Source organism: Podarcis vaucheri (assembly GCF_965113315.1).
Source record: "Podarcis vaucheri genome assembly, chromosome: Z".
Lineage (NCBI taxonomy): Eukaryota > Metazoa > Chordata > Lepidosauria > Squamata > Lacertidae > Podarcis > Podarcis vaucheri.
The window spans coordinates 47257272-47283326 of NC_138758.1; the positions used below are offsets into that span (position 1 = coordinate 47257272).

Here is a 26055-nt window from a genome sequence, read left to right on the forward strand (position 1 = left end):
AAGGTCAGAAGGGAGGAGCTAGACAAAGATTGCACACGTACAAATGTGCAGAGCGAGGGAAATCGCGCTGAAATGCTGATACATTTTCATATATAAATTTTCACAAACTGATGAAGAAATATGGAGATCCGAACTTAAGACTGGAAAAATGAGAAACTGGGAGAATCCGGAATTGTTAAAGTCACTCACATATTCTCCAATTGCCACGAAACTGCCAGGACCTTCACCAAACCACTTAAGCCACCACAGCTTCTCACTTTGTCATGAAGTGTCCCGAATTCCCAACGGCAACCTCAACAAAACTCAAATCTTTCTCCACCTTTTCATTCATTTCTCCTTCCACCTCCTGGCCAGGGAAAGAGAAAATGACACTCAGAGCCCCAACATCAGAAAAGGTAGGAACGATTGCTAGGTGGGACTGCCATGTTAAGAGGCAGCCCATCTTTGTCTTACCAGCTGTAGGGAAGACATAGAGTTGTGGAAGGGCCATTGAGCTCATGCTCTGCTTGTGAGCTTCCCAGAGGCATCCGATTGGCCATTGGGATACTAGACTAGATGGGTCGGTTGCCTGATTCAGCAGGCTTCTTTTTATGTTCCTGTACAAATCATGAGCTTATGGCGCATGTAACCTGTGTGACACAGCACCATGGCAACTAAATGGAACTTTATATGCTTTACTTTTGTTTACTTGCACATTTATATCCCGTCTTTCAATGAGAATAACTATAAAATATATAGATATAGCTACAGATAGACATCATAACAAAGTTAATATATGCATATGATACTATTTTATTCTCTTGCTAATTATCTTGTTTCAAATGTGCATTTTATATTTGACTTCCCGTAGTAATTATTTCTTTTGAAAAGTTTGAGATAATTTTGGTTAACCTTGCTGCATTAAATGTGCATTCTGCAGCTGACCTTCTTTGTAATGTTTCGTTTCAAATTCTTTAAAATAATAATACAGTTCCCTGTTAATTACTTTGCTTTGAATGTGTACTTTAGTAATGTTTTATTACAGATTGCTTCACTTGATGTTTTAATGTAAGTTGTAAACTGCTTCGAGATTCCAGCCCCCCCCCCCCGAATATAAAGCGGTATAAAAATAAAACCAACAACAACGTTCAAAGCAAGCCCACCAATAAATAAAACAAGCACAGGTAAAACCAGCATTGCCAACACACGTGCACCAACTTATGCATCATAAATGCTTATACAGTGGTACCTCGGGTTAAGTACCTAATTCATTCCAGAGGTCCGTACTTAACCTGAAACTGTTCTTCACCTGAAGCACCACTTCAGCTAATGGGGCCTCCTGCTGCCGCGTCACCAGAGCACGATTTCTGTTCTCATCCTGAAGCAAAGTTCTTAACCTAAGGTACTATTTCTGGGTTAGCGGAGTCTGTAACCTGAAGCGTACGTAACCTGAAGCGTATGTAACCCGAGGTACCACTGTATTTAGTAAATATAACCATTTAGAAGATCTGCAACCTATTAAAAAAATTAACCGAATTGCAGGATTCTGGTCAGGTGTGGTTAAGTGATGAGGAAAGCTTAATTCCTTTCCCTCTTCTCTCCTAGGTACAGCTGCGGTCTGTGGCCATGCAGCAAATAATTAGAAGTAGATTCTCCCTCCATGCTAACTTTGGGTATGTGAATCCACATAACTTTGGGTATATGAACCTGAACGGTGCACCCTGGCCCTGCTGTACAGCATTTGTGAAGGTGTACGTGCCAAACCTAAGGCAGAAGAAAGAGGAAGAAGTTGAGGTGAAACTAGGTTAAAAAGCCTGGCGACCTGCCAACCCCTATTGTACGTGTGAGTCTGGTACGTCCTTTGCAGGGATAAACCAAATGAGGCTTCTTGTTCCAAAACAGTTTGTGCATGGCAATTCACCTCCAGTCTAGAGTGGAAGTGGCACCCCACCAACAGCAGCAGGGGGAGAGGAAGATGCTGTGTGTGTGTGTGTGTGTGTGTGTGTGTGTGTGTGAAGTAACTCTTCTCACGGTCCTTCTTTGGATCAGAAAGTGGGTGCAGCTGTCAAGGACATAGGGGGTGGGATAAATGCTTAGTTAGAACAACACACACATACTTTATGCCACCTTGGCCATCCGGCAACCACCCAAATCATATCCTAGACCTTGCTTGTGTCTGATGCAGGAAAATGGAAGGCCTCTTTCATAGAAGCGAGGAAACTTTTAAGAAGTTGAGAAGACGGATTTCTGAATGGGACTGATAGAAATAAATAACAAATATATTCCACATCTCCCTTCCTTCCTCTCCACCCCATGCCACCCCAATCCATTGCCCCAATCTGACGACTGAGCCTGAGTCCCCTGTCAGTGTCCACAAAAGTGCTGAAAGTTCACCGCATTGAATACATTGTCCTCACCTTCCTGCCTATTCATTTGACAAGTGCTGTCAGAAGAGGTTTCCATCCGTTTCCGAGGTCTGTGTAACGGGTTCATTATAGAAGTCAATGTGACAGGTGTGGGAAACAGGACAAGCACCTTTTTTCTTAACTGCTGAACTTATGTGACAAGAAATCAATCTTCCTCAATGGGGAGGAATATCGTCACACAGCCCCCAAAGTCCCTGGAGAAACAGAAGAGACCAGAATGCTTTAACGGGGGGAAAACAAAACAAAAAAGTTTGGGTTAAGTTCAGTTTACTTCTGGCTGCAGCAGCCGCACACAGAAGGATCATGGGGTGGGGTGGGGTGGGGTGGGGACCTGCCTCCCCACACAGAGAATCTTCCTTTGTAAGAAGAGAGGAACAAAAGCAGAGTATGTTGCTGGATCTGGCCAAAGGCACATCTAGTCCAACATTCTGTTGTCTCCATGGCCAACTAGATGCCCCAATGGGAATCTTGGAAGCAGGACATGAGTGCAACTGCACTCTCTGCACATATAATTCCTAGCAAGTGATATTCAGAGGCCTCTTACAGTGACTGATAGCTTTATTAAATTGTCTAACCCCCTTTTAAAGCCATCCAAGCTGGTGGCCAGCACTACTATGGATAGGCAAATCACATTTTTGCAAAGCATTATTCATAATACAATGCATTTTTATGTCATTTTCACTAATATATACATTTATAGGCAGACTTTAACCCAGTATATGCATTTTTGTATATATGATTTTACTGGAAAATTCAGGAAAGTGTGAGGGGGGAAGCTTTACAATATCCATTCTGAGATAAGGTGACCAGAATTATGTACAATATTCCAAGGGTAGCCTTTCCATAAATTTGTAGAATGGAGGCACTACCCCAGGCTCTTAAATGGAGCTGAAGGTCTTGTGCACTTCAAGGAGTGTTATCAGAGAACTCTTTTTCCCTGACTGGGCAGAGAAGGCACACTAGAAGTGGGAACAGGAGCTGCATGCCAGAAAAGGGGAATAGGATGAGTTCACTAAATTCACTAAATAAACTTGTTTCTAAGAACTGTCTGCTTATTTCCTCCTCCATCCCTATCCATTTCCCTTTCATGTAGTTTTTCTTGCAAGCCTCTTGGATTTTCTGCCTCCTCGCATAAGGTGCTCCCTGAGAATTCTGCCAGAGGATTCCCAAGGAGGTCTTTAGACCCATCAGCAAGTTAAAATACCAGCTAGAAACGTAAGCCGGCAGGGAGCTTCACATTTCAGTAAGGCCATTGCGATCTACTGGACAGCCGTCCAATTGTTTATAACTAAAAATGACACTTTTTAATTGGGTCTAAGTAGCATCATAAAAACAATAAAATCAGCCCTGACATTTCTTCTCCCCCCGCTCTCCTGTCTTAGCTTCTGACACCTTGACCTTCTGCATGCAGCAGCATGCTGCATGTTTCCAAAGCAAGGACCATTAAAGCGGGAGAAATTTGCTTCTGGAAATATTATTGAGGACTCCTGTAAAAGCTCGTCAGGTCAGAGTATAGGAAGTTGCCTTATTTTGAGCCAGTCCATCTAGACCAACCAGCATTACCTGCACTTACTGGCAGTGGTTCTCTGTTCAGCTAGGGGTCTCTCTCAAGCCTACCTAGAGATGGCAGGTCTGAACCAGAGGTCTTCTGCATGCAAAGCATATGTTCTATCACTGAGCTTTGGCACTTCTCCAAAGGCTGCTCTGAAACATGATTTATTCTTGAGGATAAATCTTTTGTGTATAAAGGGATGGGATAAGAAGTGTCTCCTAATCAAACCTAGTTTGCAAATTAGTCTGGATCTGGCAAACTATAATTTGCAATCATAGACTTTATAGAGTCTATGTTGTAGCGTACATAAATAGTTTCTTCCACTCTTTTGGCAGGTCTTGGCCTATAATACCTAGCAAAAAGGCTTCTGGTCTTTTAACAAAGGTTATCCTAAACATTTTTTTTCATTTCATTATAAATCATTTCCCAATAGCTTTTGGTTACTTTACAGTTCCACCACATGTGATAAAATGTGCCTTCTTTCTCTTTATACTTCCAACAATTTTTGGAACTTTTCTATACATTTTTGCCAATTTAACTGAAGTAATATACCCTCGATATATCATTTTCATATAATTTTCTTTCAAAATTACCATATACAATCAGTAAATTTTAAATTCCCATTCTATAATTTTCCCCAATCTTCCATTTTTATATTATGTCCTAAATCTTGTGCCCAATTAATTATTAAACATTTAACCTCTTCATCTTTGGTTTCCCACTCTTAACAGTAAACTGTACATCTTCTTCAATGTTTTAGTGTTATCATATATAATTTCTCTTTGAAATCTGGATAAAGTATAACTGAATCCTTTCTTATTATCTTCTTTAAATCTCTCATTTAATTGATAATACTGCAGCCACTCATTTACATGTTCTCAAATCTCTTTGAGCGCTTTCAATTTTAATTTCCCTTCTTCTGTTTCTATTAAAATGTCTCTATATGTAAACCATTTTTCTTTCCTATTTATTGATTTTATTGATATTGCTTCCAGTGGTGACAACCACCATGGAGTTTTTTGTTCCAATAAATCTTTATATCTTTCCCAAACTTTTAAAAATGATCTCCTAATTATATGGTTATAAAATCCTTTATGTACTTTTCCTTTATCATACCACAAATACACATGCCATCCAAATCTGTTATAATGTCCTTCAAATCTAACATATCCATATTGTCTAATTTGATTCAGTCCCAGATCCAAGTGACACATGCAGCTTCATAGTATAGTTTAAGATCCAGAAGGGCGAAGCCTCCTCTGTCTCTGATATCTGTAAGTAATTTGTATTTTATTCTTGGCTTCTTCCCTTTCCATATAAATTTTGAAATATCTTTTTGCCATTTTTTGAAACATGCTAGGTCACTTATTACTGGCACTCACTGAAACAAAAATAACATTTTTGGCAATGTATTCATCTTAATTGCTGCAATTCTCCCTAATAATGATAGGTTCATTCTTCCCCATATTTCTAAATTCCTTTTTTTTTTTAATTCCATTTTTTTTCATAATTGTCTTTAAAGATATTGATATTCTTGGTTGTAAGCCAGATTCCTAATATTTAACTTTTTATAAATCTCTATTTTTATACTCTGATGTAATTCTTTTTTATCCATTTCTGATAAAAAATTTACTAACATCTTTGCCTTCTTTTTATTTAATTTGAAGCCTGCCACTTGCCCAAATTCCTGTATTTTTTCTAAGACTTTCGGAAGAATTCTTAGGATCTTCCACTGTAATTACAAGGTCATCAGCATATGCTTTTAATTTATATGTCTTTTTCCCTACCATAATTTCTCTGATACTTTCATCTGCCCTAATATTTCTCGCCAGGACTTATTGAACCAAAATGAATAATAAAGGTGATAAAGGACATCCCTGTCTTGTTCCTTTCATCTGTTACCACCTGATTTACAATTAATTTTGCTTTTTGATCCGAATATATTGCTTGAATCCCTTTCCTAAAGTTTTCTCCAAAGCCCTTTTTTTCCAGCACTTTTTTTCATAAATTCCCAAGAGACATTATCAAAGGCTTTTTCAGCATCTATAAACATCAATGCTGCCTGTTTTTCATTTCTTACTTCCAAGTATTCTATTACATCCAGAACCAGCGCTTTCAAACAGGAAAACATAATAAGCTGCTTTATAAGAATTGAAACTGTTGGCCTATCTAGCTAAGCATTGTTGACAATGACTGGTGGCAGCTCTCCAATTCTGGAATGAAATCTTAGAAAAATTCCTAGTTAAACTGTAACTTGTGAGCTGTGCAACACAGGGTAAAGCGAATTTACAGATTAAAAAATGGAACATGAAACCACATCCCTAGCTGGATCGGCTTATTTCTGTTCCATATGAGTTCCAAATGTGCTCCGTTGAAGAAACATTTGGTCCCTTTTTTAAATGCACCAATCACCCCACACACAAATCATACAAATACATTTTTATATCCTGTGAACACTTGCCTTAAGTATGCATTTTTGTAAGTTTATTAATACATTTCTCTGTGCATGTTTTTCTGAACTGAAATTTCATCACAAAATTTCGGTGTGCATCATCCAATTGATATGTGTGTGTGTTCCAGTCCACATGTGAGTCTGTGACCAGTGGGTTTAAGTTAGTTCACTTCAAAATAATCTATATTTCATTAGGTATTTAGTTTTGTTTATAAACTATTCCTTATAAAATACTGATACTCTTATAAAATTCCTGATACTCTCATCTCTTCAGTGCCTCATCCGTGGCTAGGGATGTTGGCCCACATACTAAGTCTGAGTCACAGCTCAGACTCCAATTCTAATCTAAACTATATGTCTGTAACTACATTTTAAGCCTGCCTCAAGACAGCTACTGTGAAACTGTAATTTTTTCTTCACTCATAAGAAGACTGTTTTGTGTGATTTATTGTTTTAAAAGGGAGAAAGGGGGAAATAGTGTTAAAGCATCCTGGATTACTTAAACAAAAGGCTAAAACTAGCTTATCACCAGCTTCCTTATTTTTGCTGCAAGGGGTGTACTCTGCTAAACTCAGAAACGTAAGGAAGGATAACATCTAACTAATATATCCTCCCCTAGTTTCTGTACATATCTTTACAATACGATAGCCATCGTCAAATATCCGAAGGGCTGTCTCTTGGAAGATGGAGCAAGCTAGTTTTCTGCTGCTCCGGAGGGGAGAACATGAACAGATGGATTCAAATTGCCAAGGAAAAACCCCCAAAAATAAAAATTCCAACTAAACATTAGAAATAACTTTCTGACTGTAAGAGCTGTTTGACAGTAGAACAAACTACCTCAGAAGTTAGTGGGCTCTCTTACATTGGATGTTTTTAAGTAGATGTTGGAGGGCCAACTGTCATGGATCCTTTAGGTATGATTCCTGTGCTACAGAGGTTGCAACTAGATTACCCTTGGGATAATCCTCTACAGCTCTACAGTTCTACAGTTCTATTATTCTAACAATAAAAACATATACAAAGCAATTTATAATATAAAAAAAATGATTAAAAGAATTTCAAATTTTGAAATGATTTCAAATGCAATAGAGATACATAATGGGATAAAAACACCAAAAAAGGAAAAAGCAGCAATGCAAAAGCCAGCTGCAGGCAGCCGGAAAGCAAAACAGAATGTTGATGTCTGCAACTGTACTGGTGGGAAAAAGGGGCAGTCCTTTCTCTACTCGGAGTGTCATCTGACCAGTACTGGAAGTGCAGGGGTGGAGCTGAGACTCTACTGCCGGAGTCTGGAAGGTACAGACACGTTTTCTCTGTACTGCTGAATGACAGGAATAAAACATGTAAATAGAACTCCTGTCTGTCCTTTCTTCCCCTCCCTGGGGGAGTGCAGGGAGGGAAAGGAGGAGGGTGTGTCCTGCTCACGTCTGAGGAGGATCGCCGATTTACGACCTTACCTGCCGGGAGACACAGACGGAAGGTCAACAAGGATCCCAGCCAAATGCCTGGAGTGAGGCCGGTGTACCTCTGACCGCAGCTGGAATCCTGACACTTAAAAGACTTAAAATGCTGACCAAATGGGTTTCTTCTCCACCCCTTTCCCTAGTCATTTCTGATTGACAACATCTGTGAATTAACAACCATGACCATTTATTGCAAGACCATAATGATTATTGTCTGTTACAGGATTACGGACTTTTGGGTTTCTCAGTGGGGTTGGGGGCTGCTGGATTAAGGCTCTGGCACAAGGGGAAATAGTTAGAGACCCACCGTACACCCCCATGTTACCTTCTTTCAATGCTTTTACAAAAGAAAAAATATGGTGTTGATCTTATCAATATTTGCACGCTGTGCATCCAGCTGTTGTAAGGAAAAAAAGAAAGAACACACACACAGAATGCACACACACACACAGGAGCACAGCAAAAACAAACTAACAAAAAAATATATAGGTAAAATCAGCACACAGCACAGGATCTAAAGCAATTTAAACACAACAAAGCACCCAGGAATGGGGAATTTGGGGAAAGAAAATTGAAACGCTAGACAGATTGTGATTAAAAGGCCCCCCAAAGCTTTCATCTTCATTTAGGTTTTACTTAGACCCATAGAAATTAATTACCACGATTAAGAGCTTATCCACACTTACACTTTGCCCCAGAGCTTTCCCCATGAAAACCCGCAATCTGCAGAAAACCCAATTTGCCATTTGCTCCAACTGAGCGCTAAAGAGCAAGTTTGCACAGGGGAAAGCTCTGGGGGTAAAAGAGGGGGGGGAGCACTTGGGCATGGACCTTTAAGTTGTGGATAAGTCCTCACTTAGACCCATTATTTTCTATGGGTCTTCTCCAAGTAGAAGCTCGCTAAATACAAACCTGAATGTTTGCATTTTATTTTCACTATATAGCCATTTATGCACATACTTTACCACAGCGTGGGCATTTTTGAACACATTACTTGGTTGGAGACCCACACTACAAATTTCAGAGTTCAAATTTTGAAGGATGGCTGTTTTTTTGGAAAGTGGGAATTGGGTTAGTTCAATTTAAACGTGATGTGAGTTGTATCCCCACCCCCATTCCCTAGTAACCACCTCTGGCATAGGTCCATAGATGTTGGAGTATTGAGATTCCACCTATAGAGCTCCAACGCAGCCTATAGTTTGGCCCTGAGCGAACAGCTATTGAGTAGCTGACAAGATGATTTTGCGGCATATAAAAACCTGCAGAGCCAGGACAGATCTGTAAGTACTGGGAGTTCTTTCCCTTGCAAATGAAGAAAAATACATACGCCATGTAAATTATGGCCGCTTACTACCCTCCGGTAATGTATATATTTAAAGATGCAACTCATACGTGTGTAAAGATGACCTAGGCTGCCTGAAATGCAGGAGGAGACAAATCAGATAGATGCCTTTAGAGTAACCAGTTAATTTTCTTTCCTCCTCCTCCTCCTCCCCCTCCCCCCTCTCTCTCTTGGCAGTTTGAAAATATTGATGCTCTTTGCCTGAGCGATGGTGATAAATACGTTAAGGTTTCATTATTGGGAAGCCACTTGCAACATCATGGAACTATGGTGTCTAATACAGAATTCATGAGTCGTTCACTGCCTCTCGCATTAAACCACTTAGCACAGGTCACTTCAGCAAAGCTCATATATTTGCATTCTAACCAGGAGGCTGTCAGAGAAGCTGCATTTCAGAATACGCTCCCAAGATTTAAAGCAGCTTTCAGGTGCAAATCACACAGTTATTTTTGACATTGCAAAGTTACCATGAAGTGACTTCTACCCTCCTTCTTCTCTCTTCCTTGTTCTGAAGAGTCTCCGTCTTCCCCACCCCTTCCCTGGGTGAACTTTATTTTATTTTATGAAATCAAATTTATATACTGCTTCGTCTTAAAAATGTTTATTATTTTATTTACTGCATTTATATCTTACCTTTCACTCCAAAGTACTCAAAGGTCCTCCTCCTCCTGATTTAATCTCCACAACAACCCTGTGAAGTAGCTAAGGCTGAGAAAACACAGTGAGTGGCCCAGGGACACCCAGTGAACTTCATGGCCTAGTAGGGATTTGAACCCAGGTCTCCTAGGGCCTAATCCAAGTCACTAGCCACTATGCCAAACTGGCTCTCAAAAAAAGTAGTTTACATAGGGTTGTATCCAACTAAGTTCTACACGAGTAGTCTCTTTGAAATCAATGGATCTAATTTAGTGATGGCCATTGTTTTCAAGGATCTGCTCTGAGTAGGGCTAGCACTGGATTGAACCCATCAAATATGAAATATCCATTAAAATTTTGGATGAAAGTTGGAAGTTAAAAGAAAATTGGTTTCTTGGGGGGAAAATATTGTTATAGGTTTGTGGGTGCAAAGGCTTGGGTTCAGTAAACATAAGAATTTAGTCAGTGTGTGTGTGTGTGTGTGTGTGTGTGTGTGTGTGTGTGTTTTAGAACTGGAAAATCACTAGGCTCATGTGTGCAAACTCTGATAAGCTCCTCCCACAGCTAATCCCCTGCCTCAACAGAAACCCTGCCCCCTCTGACCTTTACACAGGGAAAACAGCTAATGAGCCACAAAGAAACACACACACACACACACACACACACACAAGAAAACCCTTTTTGAAAACATGGTTCATGGTAGGAAGAAGCAGAGAGCTGGTGGGAAGATAGCTTCTGTCAGGCCTGAGGAATTCTCTCCCTCCCCTCCCGATGGTTCTCCAACAGCACCGGCCCCTACGGAAGCCTCCCATTGCCAAACGTTGCTGCATGCATTTATCTTGTACCCTCAACAACCGTCGTATCCTAGGGGATGGAGGATCTTCTACGCTGTCTATTGAAGTGTTCGCTGGCTGCTCTCTCCCTTCCCTTAATTCTCCTAACTCAGCATAGCTTGGCTGTTCACCCGTCTCTGTCTCATTATCTCCCTCATAGCTTGGCTACAATTCAATACTGCCTCCTTCCTTCCTGTCAGCTACAGGAGAAGTGGGTGGGGGTCAGATCCCCACCATGGCTCTACCTATTCATTCCAATCCCTGACAGCTTTCTACCTTCTCCAGTGAAGATGCAGCTGCCTGGTAGAGCTCTCCTTTTTGGAGTTTCTCAACCTTCTCCTCAGAGATGCAGGTGGCGCTGTGGGTTAAACCACAGAGCCTAGGACTTGCTGATCAGAAGATCAGCGGTTCGAATCCCTGCGACGGGGTGAGCTCCCGTTGCTCGGTCCCTGCTCCTGCCAACCTAGCAGTTCAAAAGCACCTCAAAGTTCAAGTAGATAAATAGGAACTGCTCTGGTGGGAAGGTAAACCGCATTTCCATGCGCTGCTCTGGTTCGCCAGAAGCGGCTTAGTCATGCTGGCCACATGACCCGGAAGCTGTACACTGGCTCCCTCGGCCAATAAAGCGAGATGAGCACCGCAACCCCAGAGTCGGCCACGACTGGACCTAATGGTCAGGGATCCCTTTACCTTTACCTAACCTTCTCCTCAGTCAAAGTTGCCTCTTGTTTCTGCCTAATGCCCTGTCTCCCGACAGCTCTGGATGTCTCTGCCCCATCAACCCAACCTGTGGTAATCCAGGGGTGTCTCAATTCGAATGAGACAGCCCTCGATTACTCCAAATGGGCCCTGTTTGGCTTGGAATTTGAACCTCAAATGAACCTACTGCGCAGCCCTGGTGTTTGTGCAGGCATAATAGAGGAGTCTTGCCCGTTATAATTTGCTAGGAATATTACAAAAGTATTGTGGAAGGAGAAAACCAGAAGAATTTAGATGTAGCAGAAACCACCTTGAAATTGTGGGTGGGATTCACTTGATCTAGGTTGGGTTTCATGTCCTGCATAAATACTAGGGTCATTCCCTGCTGTTAGCAGAGTGAGATAATCATCCCAGGCAGCAGCTGGCACTGGCCATTTGTCTTGAGTCATCTGGGACATCAGAGATATATACACACCTATCATGCATCCCCCAAACTGTCCTACTATCCCTGGGCACACTGGAAGATGCTATTCCATTGCCAATGCTGAAGCCTAGTCAGCTTCTGTACATGGAAGGGAAGAGATGCCAGCTTCTCCTTTGCCTCAAGGAGCCAAATGTCTTCGGTCAACCACAATGGGTAGAATGTGAAACATGACTGTGTAAAGTCCTATGAGCAATCCAACGAGCTTCCAAATCTGCTAATGTTGACATGGTTCTTTCCCATCCCAGAAGAGAGGCAAAACAAGGAAGGTGCAAATCATGGTCATGTAGCCCCCAAAACATATACTATTGTGGGTGGTTTTGGGTTTGCCTGCAGACTATCAGACTAGAGATTATAATACAAAATCATAAGAAGAGACCAGATTAGACCAGATGCCTACCCAATACAACACACTGTTGCCTACAGTGGCCATTAAGATGTCTAACAATTAGGGCATGAAGGCTGCTGTTTCCTGGAAATAGTATTCAAAGGTATGGGTGCTTCTGATCCTGGAGGTAGAATGTAGCCATCAAGATTAACAGCAGTAGCCATTGATATCCTCCATGAATCTGTCTAATGCCCTTTAAAACTTACACCTAATTTGGAACACAGGAATATATTTAGGGTTGCCATATTTTGAAGAGCAAAAAAAGAGGACATATTTGCCGACTTCTACTTTTAGCTATGGATCACCATGGTGACTCTATCCATGAAAAAGAGGACTTGTCCTAGAAAAAGGGGACATGTGGCAACCCAGAACATTGGGTCCATCTTGATCAGTATTGTCTAAATTGACTAGCAGTGGCTATCCAAGCAGGAGACTCTCCATTTCCAATCTACTTGGAGACACCAGGGACCGAACCTGGGAGCCAGTTCTTTTCTCAGGCAGCTGATAGAAGTTAGAACAAGTCTCACAGGAGAAGACTTGATGTAATTACCCTCCTTCCTTGCCAATGATGGTTTGCCTTGTCAGTGATGGTTTTCATGATCCATAAATGATAGGTGATATGATAGCCAAATATATTAAGGGTTTTCAGATGGACAAGGAACAAGCATGTTTTCTGCTGCTCCAGAAGGGAGGTACCAAAGCATCTTGTTCAAATGTCAAGAAAGGAGATTCGAAGTAAACATTATAAATAACTTTCTGACAATAAGAGCTGTTTTGACATTTGGAACAGATTACCTTGGAAGGTGGTGGGTTCTACTTCCATGGATGTTCTTAGTTTGGATGGCCATCTGCCAGGGATTCTCAGTTGTGATTCCTACATTGCAGAGGGTTGGACTACATGGCCCTTGGTGTCCCTTCCAACTCTATGATACGAGGGCTTAGGGCCCTTGTATTTACGGGACCGCCTCTCCTGGTATGCCCCGCATAGGACCATAGTTTAGAGGTCCTGGGCCCTAAGGAGGTCAGACTATCCTCCACCAGGGCCAAGGCCTTCTCAGTGATGGCTCCGACCTGGTGGAATGCTCTGTCCCAGGAGACTAGGGCCCTTCAGGATTTAACCTCCTTCCGTCGGTCCTGTAAAACAGAGCTTTTCTGCCTGGCCTTTAATTTGAATTCAGCCTGATCTTTTATTTCCCTTCTCTTCCCTCCCCCTGCCCTTTTATGAAGATTACCTGCTCTGAGACCCCACAGCTAATTCTCCCCTGGCCTCCTCGCTGGCCCAAGTAGGACTAATTCAGCCAGCTAGCCCTGGTGATTAGATGGATTTCCCCTAAATTGATTTCTGAACTTAGAATTTTATTGTTATTCATGTTTTTATACTGTATTTTATGCTGCTTTTACAATTAAGTGTTTTAAATTTGTTGTTAGCCACCCTGAGCCTGTTTTTTGAACCGGGAAGGGCGGGGTATACATAAAAATTTATTATTTATTATTATGAGGAGGAGGAAGGAGCAACCCATCCCTAATCCCTCAAACAGGAGACTTGATGCCCTAACACTCGGCTGTTAGTTCTTAAATTAATGGCTGAGACAATCTCTATTGATCTTCTTAATCTGTTTGAATAATGAAGGTCCAGTTATCCCACCTGATCCTTAACGTTGAGATAATGTGTAGAAAAATCTTGTCAATTCCAGCACTGCAGGAGTGTTTTCCGCGACACAAATTGCTGCACCACAGCTTCCCAGCTTCCCGCAATCATCTTGCCAAAGGGATTTTGTATTCTCTGTTCTTTCATTTTTTCCCTCCCCGTTTTAATGAGAGGTTCCCCACCTTCCTCTCCTCCATTGTATTCAGGTATTGTAAATAATTGATCTTCAAGATTAAAGGCGCGGCTGTTCGAGCTGCTGAAGTTGGCTCTCAATACGTCTGGAATAAATCGAAGCCCACGAAGAGGACCCAGCGTGAAGCCTCTTCCATGGGGCCACTAAACCATCAATGAGGATTGGACATTTGTTTGAATACATTGTTTGCGTTTGTTATCATTTCCCCAGGAAAACTAATTAAGGAACTAATTGATTGTTTTGTTGCGCTGCTAATTAACTCCATATGGTGCACGTCTCCATGGAGATACAGTAAGAGTTATTGAAACTTTAGTGATTTAATGTGTCACTGCTGGGTTAAGGGACAAGTCTGTAATGCTAACCATCCTTAGAGGGACAAGCTATGGGGGAAGTTTTAACTTCCCTCTCTGTTTTTTTTGCAGCGGATAGGGGTTTTTTTCCAACCGTAGTCAGCATTCTCAAACAAGGAGACTTCTTCAGCGCTCCCTCATTCTGATCTTTGCCCCAGTTTTCCAGATTATGGGAGCATCTTTCCAAAGTAAATTTGATCACTAGGGATCCTCCACTGATTCATTTTAATAAGATAGAATTGAATTTTATACAAATCATTGTGAGCAAATCATTGGCCTCAGCTTTCAACTCATTGTGTACATTTTGTGCCCAGTGGCGTAGCGTGGGGGGTGCAGGGGGGGCCGGCCGCACCGGCCGCAACATCTGGGGGTTAGGGTTAGGGGGCACAAATCCACGGGTTAGGGGGCGCAAATCCACGGGTTAGGGGGCGCAAATTACTTGCCTTGCCCCGGGTGCTGACAACCCACGCTACACCACTGTTTGTGCCTCTCCCCTCTCCACATTCCATCTCAATATTAAGATCATAAAATAAGAGCCCTGGTGGATCACACTAAGGACCCATATAGTCCAGCATCCTGTTTGCAGAGTGGCAATCCAGTGCCCATGAAATACCCACAAGAAGGCTCTGAGTTCAACAGCAACTCTCACCACCCATGATTCATAGCAAAGGCTCTGACAGTGGGACTAGAACATAGCCATCATGCCTACTAGCTGAGGACAGGTTTGCCCTCCCTGAATTTGTCTGACACTGTTGAGCTGCCTGTCTGATCATCACTGTAATAAACAAAAATCTGCCCTGATTCCATTATGGGGGACACAAGAGCCCTTACAGTGTCCTTTGTAGGTTCTCCATCGGTCGGAGAAAATAACAGAGGCCAACCAGAGAATATTGAGAAGCAAAGCAGCTAGTAAGCCTGATCTCTATTGGACGGTTGCAACAGGGTGCTCCCCTCTCACGCAGGAAAGGAGGAGAACCCAGAACCAAGGTGTGCCTGCCCTTATATAGACATTTTAAATTCCCTCCCTGGAGTCCAAGACCACCCCCCAGAAACAGCATACATACATCACAGAAGGAGTGTAATCCAAGACCACCCCCCACAAACATCATACCTACATCACAGAAAAGGTGATCTACAGCAGAAATTTGAATGTTGTTGTTTTTCCTGTCTGCCAGGTTATCTGATAATGCCTTATCTGATTGCCTTTCCTGGTAGTCTGGCCATTCCTTTGAGATGGTAATTACTTAATTCCTGAGACAATGGGAAGGTTCCCTCACCCCCTCCCTCCTCGCAGACAAACACTTGGTCAGCTTGGGAGTCAAAATGGTTTCAGGACTGTTTTCCTGTGCTGCTTCAGACATGTGGTTTATATACCATACTTTTTGCTCTATAAGACTCACTTTTTCCCTCCTAAAAAGTAAGGGGAAATGTGTGTGCGTCTTATGGAGCGAATGCAGGCTGCGCAGCTATCCCAGAAGCCACAACAGCAAGAGGGATTGCTGTTTCACTGCGCAGCGATCCCTCTTGCTGTTCTGGCTTCTGAGATTCAGAATTTTTTTTTTCTTGTTCTTCTCCTCCAAAAACTAGGTGCGTCTTGTGGTCTGGTGCGTCTTATAGAGCGAAAAATACGGTATTTATTTATTTATTTATGTGTTTGCTTGGTACATTTATGAACATTTATTATATATCTAAGACCATATTTTTATTTTATTTCATCACTATATATGGTGGCCATGAGTTCCATAGCGTATCTACATGTTATGTGAAGAAGTCCTTCCATTTGCTGATTCTGAGCCTCCCACCCTTCAGCCTTGCTAGGTGATCTCATTTTCTAGTATTAGAGAAGGGGAGGAAAACTTTTCTCTTTCCACTTTTCTCCACATCACAATTCAGGACACAGAGAAAGGCCGCCCGGCTTATGGACTCTCCAGATGCATCTGATTGGCTATTGTTGGAAAGCGGATGCTGGACTAGCTAATCTGATTCACCAGGGCTCTCTCCACCTTGCTAATGTGCACTGATTAAACACTGCATTGCAATAAAGCAGTATTTTAAAATATATGTATATATATTATTAAAGATTTTCTTCGATGTGAATGTATGTCAGGGAAACTGCACCCTTGACTCCTACTCCCATCAGCCTCAGAGTCATGCTCCTGCAATCAGATTCTTCTTCTTAGGGGATGAAATCAACGACTTCTCCCTTGGATTGTGAGAATAAGACAGGAGAAATCAATCAGAATACAGAAACACTCCAGAGCTCAGAAGGATCAGTACTTTTTCCTCCTGGGGGTACTCAAGGGTACGAAGTACTGGCACCTTTTATTCCTAGAAGAACGGCGCTGGTTAAAAGTGTGGCACTTAACTGTAAGAACTTCATGGTAAGTACCAGAAGCAGCTTTCTAGAAGAAAAACACTGGAAGGATCATTTTGCTCAAGCAAGTCTGAGCTTGAAAAGGAAGCCATTTCTGCTCCATCCTAACCACCACCCCCCCCCCAAAAAAAACCCCAGGACCTAGGTCAAGGGTCTGCAACCCGCGGCTCCGGAGCCGCATGTGGCTCTTTTACACATTTGCCACGGCTCCAGGGCGGATACTAGCGAGGGGAGGAGGCGCATTGTGCACCCCGACACTCCCCACTGTGGTGGGCGCTGTACTGGCTGTGACGTCAAATGGGGGCGGTGTGTGCGTTAGTCACGCACCGTCCCAACGTCACCTTCCCGCCCGCTGTCAGATCAGACATTAAGGTAAGAAACAATATATGCAGTGTTATATTTGTTTTAAATGTCGCAATGGTTTTGCGGCTCCCTGTTTTTTCTCTCTTCGGAAACAGGTCCAAGTGGCTCTTTTTGTCTTAAAGGTTGCAGACCCCTGACCTAGGTGAACAGTGTCAGTCCCAAAGGTTTTTAACTGTGAAGACTGCCACTTGCAGTTTGATGAATCACCACAAAAGGGCAGCCTCACATAAATGTGTCCGCAATTCCTGACACTGCCTGAACCTTGAGGGACCCTTCTCAGATTTGCCTCTCCCCACCTGCAGTTAGGCAGGTGTTCACTTCAGAGGTGGTCTTTTTAGTCTTTTTAGTCATAGTGGGGTGCTGTTCCAGAGGGCAGCACCGACTCTGATGTCACTTAGCAGCAGATGAATACCTTTTAAATTTTGTCTCAACCTGGTATCTGCAAGCTGGCTATAGGTTTTATCATCTGTTTTGCTGAATTTTATGGTTGGTTTTCCAAATACTGATTTTGACTGCTTTTCTTTATTTGATTGTTGGTTCGAATCCCCACGACGGGGTGAGCTCCCGTTGTTCGGTCCCTGCTCCTGCCAACCTAGCAGTTCAAAAGCACGTCAAAGTGCAAGTAGATAAATAGGTACCTCTCTGGCAGGAAGGTAAATGATGTTTCCATGTGCTGCTCTGGTTCGCCAGAAGAGGCTTAGTCATGCTGGCCACATGACCCGGAAGCTGTACGCTGGCTCCCTCAGCCAATAAAGCGAGATGAGCGCTGCAACCCCAGAGTCGTCCATGACTGGACCTAACGGTCAGGGGTCCCTTTACCTTTACCTTTAGAAGCAAAGGAAGATGCCTTATGCTAAGTCAAACCACTGGTACACCTAGCTCTGTGTTATCTACACTGACTCGCAACAGCTCTCCAGTGTTGTGCTCGGCTCCAGCCTGAATGTCATCAACCCCCCAATCTTCCGTTCAAGTTGACATCTCAGGCTATGGCCCTTCCATGACTTTTGTAGTGGTTATTTCATGGGAGTTTGGGACATATCTAGGTATCTGTGAAAATTGTGCATTTTCTTTATGGTTGTGACCTCACCTGAACCAGCTGAACAAGTTGAACCCTATTACCACCAATGCCTTGCTGTCATGCTTTCTGGTGGTATTTGCATACTTGCCATACCTCAAAAGGCTGTGAAGGACTCTGGCTTGGTGACAGAGCAACTGTTTTGCATGCAGAAGTTCCCATGATCAATTTACAGATTGGTCTGGGAGAGACCCCCACTCCAAAGCTGGAGAGCCACTGCCAGTCAGTGTAGACAAACTAAGCTAGATAGACCAGTGGCCTGAATCAGTATGAGGCAGATCAGTATGCTTGTATGCAGAAGGCACCTGTGGAAATTTGTACACCAGACAGCACAGATTGCTATCCCTCCATGGACCTTTGTCTTCTCACCGTGTGGATTCCACTCCTCTAACCATGGTGACAGTTTAGCCAGTGATGGCAGTCGGTGTTTGTTGTCTGACAAAAAAAAGATCGTATTGGGTCAAAAGAATGACTCAACCAGTCCAGCATCTTGTTCTCTCAGACTACAACCAGATGGAAATGAAGGAGCTATAAAAGGATTGATGGCGGTAGGGTCAACATGCACTGAGTTTCAAGCAGATGGAGCAATCACATGACCAGTGGGATATATGATGAACTCTGTATGATTCCATGTCACTTAAACCATTGACCAACTTGTGTAGCATAGAGCCAATATGGTGTAATGGTTAAAGTGCAGGACTAGGACTTGGGAGGTAAAGGACCCCTGACCATTAGGTGCAGTCGTGGCCAACTCTGGGGTTGCGGTGCTCATCTCGCTTTATTGGCTGAGGGAGCCGGCGTACAGCTTTCGGGTCATGTGGCCAGCATGACAAAGCCGCTTCTGGCGAACCAGAGCAACGCATGGAAATGCCATTTACCTTCCTGCTGCAGTGGTACCTATTTATCTACTTGCACTTTGAGGTGCTTTCGAACTGCTAGGTTGGCAGGAGCAGGGATCGAGCAACGGAAGTTCACTCCGTCACAGGGATTCGAACCGCCTACCTTCTGATCGGCAAGTCTCAGGCTCTGTGGTTTAACCCACAGCGCCACCCGTGTCCCTAGAACTTGGGAGACCAGGCTTCAAATCCCCACTTAGCTATGAAACCTTGGTGTTGGATATTTAAACTGCAGTCAAAACCAACAATTCATGTTTTGCTAGAAAGGCACATGATAGGAGCTGAAGCTCAGTTTTCCTATAAATTTTCTAGAGAGAACTCTGTGAGAGACACTCCCACTGTGCCCTGACAAGAGGAGGGTATATATATTCTTGGTTTCGGGTTTTTTTTTAAGTCCCAATGAAGATTCTTCAGCCTTTTAGTTTGCATTTCTCCTAAATAGGCACCTTGTTATATGCAGTTCTTCCCAATGCCCCTAATATAAAGCATTTTTTGTATGTAGCTTCACTAACTTACACATCTTTATACATACTTTCCCCTAGTATGTTCATTTTGTACGTTTTTAGGAGGGAGAACTGCTTCTGTGAAATTCAGAGGAGTGTGGATTTCAAAGGGTAGCTGCATCTTGTTTCACTATTGTTTCAGGAAGCACTAATCAAGTGGTTTTGCATTAAAATACAAACCAAACCAAATTCCTTTCCATTCCCTATTTGCCACCAATCTAGTTTGTGCTCAGAGTGTCTCATAATGGATAAGTAGATAAGTAAGTAAGCACATGAAGCTGTGAGAGAGGAAATATCTGCTTGATCTTCAGCTATTAACAGTACTGGGCCCTTACTGTATAAGCAGAAAGAGGCCATTTTGCCATGTCCAATTCACAATGAAGCACTGACGTATTTTACACTCAGGCCTGCTGATTGCTTCCCTCCTCCCCTTCCCCCTCTTTTGTTTTCAACCTTCAGGTCGTTGATTTAATCCAGCAATGATATTATCTGAATTCCGAAGGACCCCTGGATAGCCACTGAAGCCCCAATCAGCTCCCCTCTCCCCTAGAAAGCAAGAGGCGATATTAACCTGTCAATTTGCTTCTTCCTATCATTTAGAACAATTTTGGATGAATTACGAGCAATAGAAAATCGCTTTAGGTGTTCATTAGCCAGGAGGCAGAAATGATGATAAATGTTACAGGGAGAGATTCTTCTTAGGTTGCTTTTTTTTGTTTTGTTTTGTTTTAAAAGCACATGTTACAAGGCCTAAACACTGAACCAGCCCCACAGAATGGACTCAGCTTCATCAACAGCTACATGCCCACCCAGATATGTAACTCAGAGCAAGGCTTTCAGCACAACGGCCCTTCTTTTTTGGAGCAGCATCTCCAGTGAAATACGACAGGGGCCCACTATAATATTATTATTATTATTTATTTTATTAAATATTTTCTTAATTTACAAAAGTGTGTGCAATGTCTCTCTCTCGTATTTTCCCCCCCCATGTAACATTTTTACAAATCACTTTCATTTGTGTACTTTCCAGGAACAATGGAAGGCATTCCCCCCCCCCAAATGGGTGAAAAGTCTCTGCCTCAGATTTCAGGTGTTGTTTTGAAACATGTCCTGCTTTGCAGGGGGTTGGACTAAATGACCGTTGGGATACCCTCCAACTCTACAATTCTGTGATGTCCTTAGTTGAATTGGGGTACTGTTTGAAAAAATAACTTTTAGCAGTGGAGTGGGGGGGGGGTTGTTTGTCCTCTTGAGACTTGCAAAACATAATGAGGGACTTTATGGCTACATTTTCACTCTTTCCATACACACAGTAGCAGGAGCCCCATGAGCTAGCCAGCGCCTTAGAACCAAGGGGAATTCATTTTTTGGACAAAAACAAGAGTATGAAAGAAGCAGTTGAGCCGGCCTCTTGCTCGTGATCAGCTCAACCAGCAACTAGGAAAATGGTCTGAGTAATGGTGGGGTTGATAAGATGCTTTAGGCCTCCAAACTGTGGTTGATAGCTCACGGGGCTTTGGAGAGGTCTGGGGCCTTGAGGGATCTGGGCAGAGACAAGAGGGTGCGGCGGCAGCGGGAGGCCCCATTAGCTAAAGTGGTACCTCAGGTTAAGAACAGTTTCAGGTCAAGAGCAGACCTCTAGAACAAATTAAGTTCTTAACCCGAGGTACCGCTGTACTAAGTACTGGGGTGCTTTGTTGTGCTTTCAGTGGCACTACACAAGTTGTGATGGCCCAATGCAGATGACTTCAAAAGAGGATTAGACAAATTCACGGAGAACAAGACTATCAATGGCTGAAAACCACACTGGCTATATTCTACCTCCATTGATGCAGGCAATACCAGTTGCTGGGTACCAGTGGCTGAGAATCACATGTGGGGAGAGTGCTGTTGTGCCCAGGTCCTGCCTTTGGGCTTCCTACTGGGTCATCTGGTTGGCCACTGTGTGAACTGGTGAGAACTGGTAAGAATCTGGCTCCTTCAGGAGGGAGATCTGTATACAAATTCAATATAAAAAAAGGAAGTAAACAGCATTTTGCACTAGCTGGGCTTTCCTTCTTCTTCATGTGCATGTTGCTTTTTCTGTGATAAGACACACAAACATGCACACACACACAATTTGCAAAACACAATGGTACATTCAAAGCAACATAAAAATAAGTCAATAAAGCAGCAGTACATTAAACAAAGCTAAAAAGAGCAACGATAAAAGCCATGCCAAGGGACACAAGACCCTTTACGAGTGCTCCAAGACTCCAGCAGTTAAAAACAATTTGCAGAGGAGCAATTAAAAACCTGGGTGGAATAGAAATATCTTCACTTGGAGGCTAAAAAAAGAAAAATTAACTAAAATATTGAATGGGAGTGTGGTAGGGGGGGACTTGATGACTGGCCTTGAGCAAGTCGGTCTGCCTCTATCTCGTTATGTCAGTCTTGTTGCTTGTTTCTCAGTTTCTCAGTTCCTTTTTCAGATTAATGAACACTTTTAAAATAAAAAATCTGAAGGTGGGATCAGGACCGGTCCACCCACAAGACTGAGGCAGCTGCCTCAGGCAGCAGAAACCCATGGGGTGGCACCTCCATCAGTGCCCCACCCAACCCTGCCACCACTACTGGAGAAGTGAGGAGAAGCGACAGCAGTAGCTTCTGGCATGATCTCACAGAGCTCTAGAAGACCTCACAAGAGTTCCCTAAGATCTCACCTGAAGCTGCAGGTTCTCCTCACTTTTTCACAGCAAGGTCTTCCCATCTTCCCATTCCACTTTGGATGGCCAAACAGGATGGGCTGCCCCAGGGAGAGAGGGAAGGAGGGAGGGGGGTAGGACGACAGGGACACAGGAAGCCACCTTATAACTGGTCTATCTAGCTTGTTTATGCTTACTGGCAGTGGCTCTCCAGTGTCAAGCCCTACCCAGAGGTTGAACCTGGGAGCTTCTGCATGCAAGTTTGTTGCTCTGCCACTGACCTACAGCCCTACTCCTAGATGCCATAGTCCTTCCCTAACTGAATAAAGCCTACAGTTGTAACACAAAGCAAATGCGGTTATAATAAGTCATGTAGCTGCCTTGGGAACATAGGATGCTACATCATACTGAGTCAGACCACTGGTCCATTTGCTCAGTATTGTCCACAACAATGGACAGCAGGGTCTTGGGCTAAGCTCCTTCCCAGCCCTACCAGGAGATGTTGGAGACTGGGCCCCTGCCACCTGCCTTATGCATGCAAGACAGATGCTCAACCACAGCGCTATAGTAACAGAATCATAGAATCAGAGAGCTGGAAGGGACCACAATCGTCATCTAGACCAACCTCCTGTGATGCAGGAATCTTCTGCCCAACTCTCGACTCTGAGGTTACGAGTCTCATGTTCTACCAACGGAGCTATCCCTTTACAGCCTCTGGGCCATGCTATGGGCACTAAAGTGCAGCAGTTGTTTCTCTGTTATCCATCTATGAAATGCAAACACTTGCAACATACCTCTGGCAGCAGTTGTGAGGCTGTTCAGAATGAAACTTTGTAGATTCAGGGGTTTGTAGGTTCTCCAACTTTAAACTGCTGCCAAATATCCCCATCAGCAGAAGTAAAGTGGATTTGGGTGCAAGTAGATAATTTCTTCTTCTCAAATTCTGAATTTGTACTGGGGTGGGTCACGGAATCTGTGCTTTGAATGTTGAACAGACAGAGTTAGATTTGAAAATGATGCACACATGCGCACACACACACACACACACACACACACAGCAGCTACATCTTAGTGTTAATTCATACTGATGCCAGCTGGCTTGAGCGTATCAAAAACTCATGCTGAGAACTCTTTAACTAATAATTACTCCATTGCAGGACTGAGAAATCTGTTATTAACCTGAGGGCAAAGAGCATTTTGTTAATCAGCCACAGTTCACACACACACACACACACACATCACATTTAAGAATGCTTGAAATGATTGCTGGACTTAATCGTAGGGATGATGGAAAACTGCCAGACTTGATATTTCTCTACTGGAATAAAATCAGCCAACTCCAATGTGGAGGTCATAACACATCTAAGCACTACTTTGCAGTGACTGAACTTTCTCTGCCAGAGTGATCCATTCATTTTGTCGCTCTCCATCCAGAGGAGGGAAGCTCAGGCTTGGGGACCAAATGTGACCCTCTAGACCTGTCTAACTGGCCCTTAGGGCTGTCCCCAGGCCAGAAACCCTCTTCTTAAGCCACACTTCTTGCTAGTCCTGCTTCACATCCCAATGGCTTTTGCCTGCCTGGGCTGTGTCCTTGAACTCCAGTAAAGCATCTTCCATTCCTTGATAGAGGACAGAGAGGAGTGTGTAGATGTGTGTAGAAACTAGCCTACGGCATCATGGTAAAATTTACATTCATTGCTCCACCAACTTTTTCCTCTGGCTTTACCCACCAGTGACATGTGATTCAAAATGGTGTCCAATGATTTCTTTACAAGGTAGCACATGACTTGAAGTTCATTGGACAGTTCTTACCCATGGAGTCCATTGAATCACCAGTAACCCATGTTCTTACAGGACTGGCATGGGAAATCTACAACCTGTGAGTCAAAATTGACACACCATGGGTTCAGATTTGGACCAACGGGTGGTTTTCACCCAAAACACATCCATCTGACCAACACCTGATGTTATATGCACTGAGAAGACAATGGCAAGGGAAAGCAGACTTTGGTTCTATGGATGGTAAAGCTGCAATCTGATGAATTGGGTGAGCAAGTGAAGTCACCATATGAAGACTCTTTTCACAGCCAATACCCTTTGAATCAGCTGCACTAGCAAGTTCCCCATTTCCCGAAACCATGACACCTGTGGTGTCATGTGTGGGACAGGTAGAGACACATCTGCCAGTGCAAAGGGAATATTTCAGCTGTGTCACCTATCAGCTGTTGGGTAGTAGAGTTGAAGTGTGACAGTTTGGTTCCAGTGATAACTCAATGGTTCAGGTGACACCTGCCAAAAGTAAGCTTTAGCTCTACCACCTATCAGTCTCAGGAGCTTTAAAGCACCATGCATGACTCTCTGCAAGAGCTATGTGGTGCTTTGAAGTCCTGACTGTGTGACTTCAAAGCACCCAAACCACATGACGAGGTCACATTGACAGGTAACTAGCCCTCCCCACCTATCAAATTTGGCCTGCAAAGCCAGGATATAGTAAGAATCCAGCCTGTGGAATCAAAAAGATTCCCCCCACAACCTCCCCATTAACAGGAGATGCAGATTCTGTCAAACACTCCATCCCGCCCCCTGCCTTGAATGTTTGACATAATTCATCTGCTTTTACATGCACAGGCTGTTTAATAAGTTATAAGCAATTCTGTATCAGTATTGAATTTGATATTGTTTTTATATACGCTTTATTCGTGAGGCGTTTATGTTTTCATAGTTAATCTCTTAGAATGCTTCATGGGAAGTGATTCATAAATGAAATAAACAAATCACTTTGCTGCTCCCACTTTTCAATGGGGGCAAATTTCTCTTTCTCTCTCTCTCCCCCTCTCCCACACCTTTGGGATAAGACAAAGGGAGGGAGACTGGCAGCCATTGGAGCCCAGTGTCCAGTGGATGAGTGTGATCAGGCAGGTATTTTGTTGTTTTAGTTGCACTTTTCTGGGACTGTAGGATGTGGGAGGAATCCCCTTTTGGCCCCAGGGACTCCTCTTTTTCACCTGCTCACTACTATAGGGTTCATTTGAACACCTTGTTGCATTTCTTTTTGGTATCTTTGGTTCAGTCACATACGAAAATTTCAGAAGCTAATTGGCAAGCCCCCCGAGGCCTTATGAGATATGGGGCACATTTGAGTTACCTTGCACAGGCTTCAGCCTGCAGGGGATTGAAAGGGTGTCCTTTAGGCCTAGTGGGCAGACCTTGGCGAATGCTGGACAGGTTGGGTTCACTCAGCAAGGAGGGAACATTTCCTCCCAGTTCTTGGCTGGGGAGTAACAGAATGAGGCGGTTTACACACCTGGGTAATTTGAATGATACTTCCCGCATAGATGTTAATTCAATCCCACCTGCTTATACTTATACAATTTGGTTATTAATTGTCAGATCTTCTATGCGTAGATCAATAAAAATGAACTTACTCCCATTACTTGACCCTTAAGCAGACCCTGCAAGTGCCCCTATTTTCCAGGGGCAGTCCTGGATTTAAAGAAGCCGTCCTAGTTTCTGATTTGATCCCAGAATGTCCCACTTTCCCTTAGGATATCCCTATTTTCACCAGAGAAATGTTGGAGGGTATGGTAAAGGTAAAGGGACCCCTGACCATTAGGTCCAGTCATGGCCAACTCTGGGGTTGCGACGCTCATTTCGCTGTCCCTTTTTTATTGGATAAATGTTGGACAGTATGGAGTTAAGATAAGTAACTATACAACCT

At 43.2% G+C, this 26055-nt stretch overlaps 1 long non-coding RNA gene across 1 annotated transcript; it reads right to left on the bottom strand.

Annotated features, from left to right (window-relative positions):
* On the bottom strand, positions 1–23310 carry LOC309524427. The gene is made up of 4 exons (XR_014215913.1): positions 23132–23310; positions 21475–21646; positions 2397–2599; positions 1–346 (listed from the first exon to the last, which is right to left on the bottom strand). It is a non-coding gene; the product is annotated as an uncharacterized lncRNA (long non-coding RNA).
* Positions 23311–26055: the final 2745 nt, after the last annotated feature.